Here is an 8,036-nt window from a genome sequence, read left to right as displayed (position 1 = left end):
TGACCCTTCTTAAGCTTATGAAATGATTGGGGTCGTATGGTTTCCAATGGAAGCTGGTCTGTAAGCCAAGGCCATTTAGCATTCTATCTGCCTCTTGCCAAGCTTCCTCCCTTTTATTGTAGATGAAGGGGCCTAATTGGTTTCTGACTTTAAGCTGTGCTTTCTTGCCCTTGCATGAAAAATGGAGTACATCAGCATTTCCAAATTGCCTGAAATACTCAAGGGCAAACAATCTCATAGGCACATATCTGGGCAATATGTATGGGGCCAACTCACACCCATATATTTTGATAACTGTGTGGTTTTGGTAAAAATACCAATCCCCAATGCTGTATACCTTGGACAACTGAAGAATTCTCTGCATATCATCGGTTAGTCTTGGAGGAGGCGAGCTCAGAAGCAGAGACATGGCTGGGTGGATAAAGAGGTCTATAAACTCACAATAAGTGTAAGGGGAACAAGACCTATCATGGAAAACAAAGGACCAATAGACCACTGACCTTGGATTGCCTTGTGCATCCATTCTTTTCACAGAAAAAGGAAATTTCTCATGCTGATAGTATAGGATCAAATGATAGATATAGGAGGTGTATCTGAACACCCTTTCTCTTTCCAAGTCTATCAATTACTCATGTATTTTATTGGCGATGTAAGTGGCATAGTCATAACAGATTGGGGGCTTACCAGGGGAAAACATGGCCATTATCGCCAGCACAGTTTCATCAATAATTTCTATTGAATTATAGCCCAATATGGGACTAATCATGTCTGCAAGGTCTGTGCCCAATTGATTTAGGTATACATAATTGATGGGAGGGTACTTCATGGTCTCAGAGGTTGACTCAATGAACAATTGATTTATCTTGGTGATTTGAGCATCTGTCAGTTTAACTCCCTGTTTTATCAGATCCATTAGTGATAAAGGAACTAATTTCTTATCAGTCTTGAAGTTTAGCATCTCTCTAATGGTTGCAGGGGTGACATAAAAAACAACTGAGCCTGAAGGGTCAAGCACAACCCTCTGAGTGGGGTCATAGCAGGCATCACACCGGTGGATTAGGTCAGGAAACATATTGACTTGAGGGAGCTTGAAGATGGGGAGGAAAGAGTCCCAAATGCCCAATATATCAGTTCCATTATTATGCTTAATTTTCAATTCGTTTAGCAAGTGAATGTGATACTTGCTATTCATCAACATTTCCTCTGATATTTGGTAATCTCTATCTGCTAATGGTTGCCACTCCAACTCTCTCTGAGGGGCATTCAATGGAGCAATATTCAGGGCAATAGGTGCTACTGGTGTATCCATGTTTTACAAGCGAATTTGGGTTAAATTTCGACTATTTTGAGAGAAATACCGTCCTGCGCAGTAGGTTGAGTAATTTGCTGAATTACAGCCTGTTTCAGAGCAACAGGGGTGTAATTGGGCACAATTGGTCGGTTAAAAACTGAAGGGATTGGTTTTAAGGCGTAGCAGGCCTATTTCTGCAGGGAAATGGTCAATTTTAATGGTTTTTTAACAATGCAGGACGAAACAGAGCGCGCAGTTTGGGAATTGACAAATACCTGGTTTAATGGCGGTATTTGAGCTTGGTTGCAGTCGAATTCTGGCCGGCAGCAGCTCTGAATGGTCTTGGCAAGGTGCGGCAGCAAAGGACGTGAAAATGCATGCAAGGGGCAGAGCAGAAAAACACAGAAAAATGCACAAAATGGCAAAATTCGGCCAAATATGGACTTTTTGGCATTGGCGCGAAAATTTGGATGACGTCAGCATGACATCATCAGGTGGGGTCAGGGTTGGGTGGCATCAGCATGACATCATCGAGTGACATGGTGGTCTGTGAGTGGTCCACGGGGACTTCATAGGTGGCATGACAGCTCAGAGCGATGGTGGGCGGGGGCGCTGATGCGGCGGTGAGGTGGCGTGACGCTGGCATGACAGGAGAGTAGAAAACCGGAAGTGGTAAGCAGTATGATATCGGACCGCCCTTCATACGGAAGCAAGAATGTCAGAGGGCCACCCGATCCAGTGAGATAGCAGCGCGTGTCCCTGCCCATACGTCAGCAGACGTCAAATTTCGGGCGCTAATGGCAGTACATCGGGGCCGCTCCGAAATTGATGAGGGCCGTCGGATGGGAAAGCCCAGATCTGACGACTGGCGGGAGGGCAAGTTGTCAGGGCGATACGGTCGAGCGGGGCATATAAAATATTATTATTTTCTGAAATATGTGCCCAGCGGAACATTATAAAAAGTGGGTTTTGCGGGTTTTTACAGAGTTATGTGTTAAAAAGGGGTCTTTTGGGATTTTCAAAGGTTCATTTACAAAGAGGGTTTAGGTTATTAATCCAAGCAGATCTCGGATTAATCCCAAGATTAATTTTTCAGCGCTCTTTGGGTCGCGCTCAATGTCTTAGCGCTTGAAAACATTTAATCGCCAATCATAGAGCTATAATGCTCGGGAAAGGGAATATGTAGATTTTTTGGGTTTTTTGCATAATTTACATAGTAATAGGGGGAATAGGGGGTACAGGGAGTTAAATAGTGATAGATTAGTAGTTAGTATGAGTGGAAAAGGTGGATGAGAGGGGAAAAACACTAAGTTTATATGAAATCAACTTAGTTTAGGAAGTAGATCAAAATGAAAAGAATTTTTACACAAGAAATGTGGAAATGGCATATATACAAGTAAACATAGGATGTTAGCAAGATTTTCAGATAGGGAAACTTGGGAAGTTAGACATGCTCCATGGTGATGCTACAAAAATGATAGAGAAAGGAGCTTCTCTATCCAATGAAGTTTTCTTGCTTTAGACCAACAAAATTGAAAAGAGTTGACACTTCTGCAACCCCATCTACTACCCCACCCTCTACTTGCCTAGCATTTTTTATTTCTTCATATAGGGTGCACTTGGACTAGCAAAACCCTCAATTGTTATTTTCTTTTCTTTTTGCTTTTCTTCTTTGCTTTTCTATCTACAACTAACCTTATTACCTCCAAGGCCCCAGATTAAGCAGTTGGGACCTTAATTCTCTACCTAGCTACTAGCCTGCCAAGATTAAGCAGTTTGGACAGGCTTCTTTCTCTATTCTTTTGACAAGAAATTGAAACATGGCATGATCCAGATTAGGCTGTTGGACCATCCATCCAAAATTCAGTTAACATCAAGCTATGTACACATATTGCATTCTCTTGGAAATATGGGATATTTGCATCACCAATGCAGAGCATATTTGGAAATTTCTTTGCCAATCATGAAATATGAAACCTATTGGTATAGGTATCTAACAGTGGCTCCACATGGGGATGGTTTTTCCATTTGAAAGACCAAGAACAACAGGTCAGAATGCCTTGGCCCTTGACTTCTTTTACCAAAACTTGGAGTTTTCCTCCTTGAAATCTCAAAATTGTGCCCTTTCCATCTTGGTAGATTTCTGAACTTATTTGCCTTTTGCTGATAACTTACAAAACTTGGGAAGCTGCATTTTATACATGTTTAACAGAAAGTAATATATACACCCTATAATGTACAAGGGAGAGTCAAACTATATGCATGGGAAGTAGTCAAAATAGTGCTTCAACATCCTGCCATTCACAGGACCTTCATCCAAGTCAGTTTCATCTAGATGTTTTAGGAAGTAAGTGTTGTTTCCTTGCACTGCTTGGATAACAAATGGTCCTCTCCAAAGAGAATCAAATTTTCCATGTTTTCCTTTATCTTCCCTTCTTGAATCCCACTTGAGGACTTTGTCACCAATATTGAAATCTTCAGCCTTAGTCCTTCTATCAAAAGCTTTCTTTTAACTTTTCTTGTAAAACTTGAACTCTGCTATAAACTTGGTCTCTAGTTTGCTGCAAACATATTATTTGATTGATCCTTCTTTGCATGTCATTGGGCTCAGCTTGACTTTCTTGAAGCAGTTTTATAACAGGAACCCCTAGTGATGAAGGAAATTTGGCTTCTAAATCCATAGACTAACTCATATGGGCTGACCCCAATGGATCTCTTGGTTGTTAGTCTATCTGCCCATAAGGCATTCACAAGCTTCTTATGCCAATTCTTCTTATTTTCTTCCAACACCTTCTTTATGATGTTTACAAGGCTTTTATTTGATGATTCAGCTAGGCCATTTCCTTGAGGGTAGTATGCAGTGGAATGGCCCAAAGTAATATGAAATTTGTGGGCAGAAGTTCACCATCTTATTGATCTAAAAGCAGCAGCATTGTCTGTTATTATCTTGTTGGGGCAACCAATCTAGACAATATGTTATTCTCTCCAAAACTGAATGATAATTGAATCATTTGCCTGTCTACATGGATGGCCTTAATCCATTTGGTGAAGTAGTCTGTGGCTGTGAGGATCCATCTATGTTGGCCTGAAGATGAGGGATGAATTTCCCCAATGAAATCCAAGCCCCATTGTTGAAAAGGTCTCCTCTGTTGCAATAGGCCTCAAAGGAAGTGGCAGTAACTTTCTCTTTCCCTCAAACATTTGACACTTATGGCATGAGGTAGTGAAATTTTTAACATCAGAGAACAAAGTGGGCCAATAGTAACCAGCCCTCAATATCTTATCCACAGTGGACTTCCAATACAAGTGTCCACCACAATCACCTGCATGAAATTCTTTCATGACATTGTTAGTCTCATTTTCAATTAAGCAGTTTAACAATATACCCTCATGGTTTTTCCAAAGCAAATTGCCATCCATGACACAAAATCTTGAAGCTTTCTTTTTTAGGAACCTACATTTAGTTCTGGACAATCCTGGGGGAGCACATAGGTTTTGCAACACATAACATATATCAGAATACCAAGAGGATTGTTCAAAGGCTACATTGATCTTTGGAGTCGCCAGCTCGGGTTCATTGTCCATTTGATTTATGTCTAGGGCGTGGAAATTTGTTTCAGACATTAGTTTGGCCAAACCTTGGCCCTTTATCAGTTTTGTAGGTCTTATCTCAATGTCAAATTCCAAGATGTTTGCAATCCATTTTCCTCTTCTACCCTCTAAATTTTCTTGAGTCAGAATATCCTTGACAATAGCATTTGGTACATAGGAAATGACATGAGAGTATAGGATGTAAATTCTGAAATCTTTGATGGCTTTGACTAAAGCATAAGCTTGTTTTTCCATGATCTGGTATTTGAGAGGTGCATCTCTTAGTGCTCTGCTAAAGAAAGCAATAGGTTTTTCATTCCCTTGATCATCTTTTTGTAACAAGACAACAACAATTGTGTGTTGGGAAGCAAAGGAAAATATAATGAAGTCTCTATCAAATTGAGGGTTTGTTAGGACTGGGGTTTGGGTGAGGGCTAGTTTGATTCGTTCAAATGCTTGATTTGCTTCCACAGTCCACTTTACCTTAGAATCCTTTTTAAGCATGTTATTAAGTAATCTGATCAATTCTGCCAAGTTTGGGATAAATCGCCTTAGGAAGTTGATCTTACCCAAGAAGGCTTGCAATTCTTTTACATTTCTTGGATGAGGCATTTGTAGAATTGCCTGTATTCTGTCTGGATCAATTCTAATACCATGCTTTGAAATAATATGACCCAATAACTTGCCTTCTTCCAAACAAACAGGGATTTCTTGGGATTTAAGGAAATTCCATATTTCCTACAAGTTAAGAATATTTGCCTTAGATGTTTCAAATGTTCAGAGTCAGATTTTGAAAATGGTGTAAGGTCATCTAGGTAAACCACAAGGAAATCATGAATCTCTTTGCAAAAGCAATATCCATTGCTCTTTGAAAGGTAGCTCCTGCATTTTTCAACCCAAAAGCATTTTGACATATTTGAAGGTTCCCATGGGGTTTGAATGCTGTTTTGTCTTGATCATCAGGTGAACTAGGATCTAGTTGAAACCTGAGAATCCATCAAGTAAAGAAATTCTTGAGGCCCCCACTACTCTTTGCAAGATGTGATCCATCTTGGGTAAGGGGTAATTATCTTTTAGGGACACTTGATTCAAGTTCCTAAGATCAACACAAAGCCTTATTTCACCAGTTTTCTTTCTTGTAGGGACCAAATTTGAAATCCAATCAGAGAACCTGATTGGTGCTATGATGCCAGCTTTAAACATTTTGTACCTCTTGCTCCATTGATGGGAGAAGCATAGGATTGATTCTCCTCAATTTTTGTTTAAAGGGTTTTTGATTTGGCTTGAGGGGGATAGTATGTTGAATGACAGAGGTTTCATATGATTTCAAATCCTCATAGCTCCATGCAAAGACATCTTGGAATTCATTGAAAAGGTCAACATATTTGGGCTTTTGGTCAGGAGGTAAGGAAGCAGACAATTTTATTATTCTGGGTTGTTCAACAGTTCCAATGTTACATTCTTCTATGGTAGTATTGAGGGGCTGTATTTTTGGCTTCCTAAGAATATCATTTGAGTCAAAAATGTCTTCCAAAGGAGTGAGGCCTGTTGGAAGAAAATTGTCTTTCAATTGTATAACTTCAGCTTCAGCATCAGCTATTTCCTCACCACTGATTTGTTTAATTTCTTGTATGTTTTCTTTGTTAAAAATTGTTGGATGTAGCATTTGGTTTGCTGCTTTGGGTGAAATATTTTTTTGGCATTGTTCACCTAGTGTTTGTGAATCATTTGCAGCCTCTGTATCAATGTTTAGTCCTGAAAATTCTTGCTGCAAAGTCAAAAAATTATTTATTTGTGTATCATCCTCAAACACTTGCCAATCCTTGACATTGTTTGGGACAGAAGGTCTGTGTTTTATCTCAGCTGTAAAGCAGTGCTTGGGTTCAAAAGGTAGTTTACAAGTGCTTGCAAATGTGGCCAAACTATGAGCATGAAGATTATGGGTTCTAGAAATTTTGGTAATTTGAAATTCAGTGAAGGAATTTAGTATTTCAGCAGCAGCAGACCTATAAGATCTCAGTCTTTTGTCTTTGGTAAAAAAATTTCCCTTTACTTGTTGGATAATTAGGTCTGAGTCTCCTAGGATTGAAACCTTTGTGGCTTGTAAGGATTTTACTAGTTTGAGGCCTAGTAAAAGAGCTTCATATTCTGCCATATTGTTGGTGCACCTGAAGTTTAGCCTATAGGCTCAGCCCTCTGCATGACTGTTTTGTTTGTTATGTATCCAAAGTCCTGCTCCTGCCCCTAATTTGTTGACTGACCCATCAAATTCAAGGAACCAGAAGACTTCTCGGTTAAGGGAAGAATTGTCAACTATTATGGGACTTGGCATCAATAACTTGAGATCTTGGCTTACACTTGGTTTTTCTTCTTGAATAGTTTTTCTTATTGATTGCTCACCCATTATTTCTAGAGCAGCAGTTTGTTCATTTATACACTGATCTTGTTTGAGTGTCTTGGTCTCATCATCATTTGTAGGACTTGTATTATCATTGAAGAGAATATAGGAGTCTATGTCAGAATGGACAACATATATGGGAAAGTTTTGAGGTTTTTCTTCACTGCTAACCATGTATTTCATGAGTGTTTCTCTGTATAGTCTCTTTGGTTGCCCAAAGACAAAGATGGTGGCATAGGACATGTCTAATTGAAGGGAGCCTTGAAGTTTAGCACCCCATGATCTTGATAATAACATTCCATATTTTGGTGGGATATCAGAAACCACCACATCCATTAAAATTGTTTTATTTGGATATTGAACCAAGGATACACATAAATCCTTTATTAAACCTAAACACTTAACTTGGCTGGAGTCAAATGAAAATAGGTCCTTGTATGGCATTGCTATGTCTAAATTCAGTCTCTCCATCACAGATTTGGGCATAAGGTTATGGGATGCCCCAAAATCAAACATGGCATTGTGTAGTATCTTGTCATGGATATGCAGGCTGACATAAAAAGGTAAAATTCCATTACCTGCTGTTTTTCCATCAACCTCAGGGCCAAAAAGTAACTCTGGGGTATCATCCAACACATTAACATCATCTTTATTGTTTGTCAATTGAAGGGAATTTTTAATTTGTTGTTTGTAAATGTCATGTTTGGCTAATTCAGCAAGGGGTATGGCTATTTTTAATTTACCAATTTCAGACTC

Source organism: Pinus tabuliformis, chromosome X (assembly GCF_031772625.1).
Source record: "Pinus tabuliformis cultivar Carrire ecotype Pingquan chromosome X, CPIR1, whole genome shotgun sequence".
NCBI classification, from domain to species: domain Eukaryota; kingdom Viridiplantae; phylum Streptophyta; class Pinopsida; order Pinales; family Pinaceae; genus Pinus; species Pinus tabuliformis.
This window is presented reverse-complemented; position numbering follows the sequence as displayed.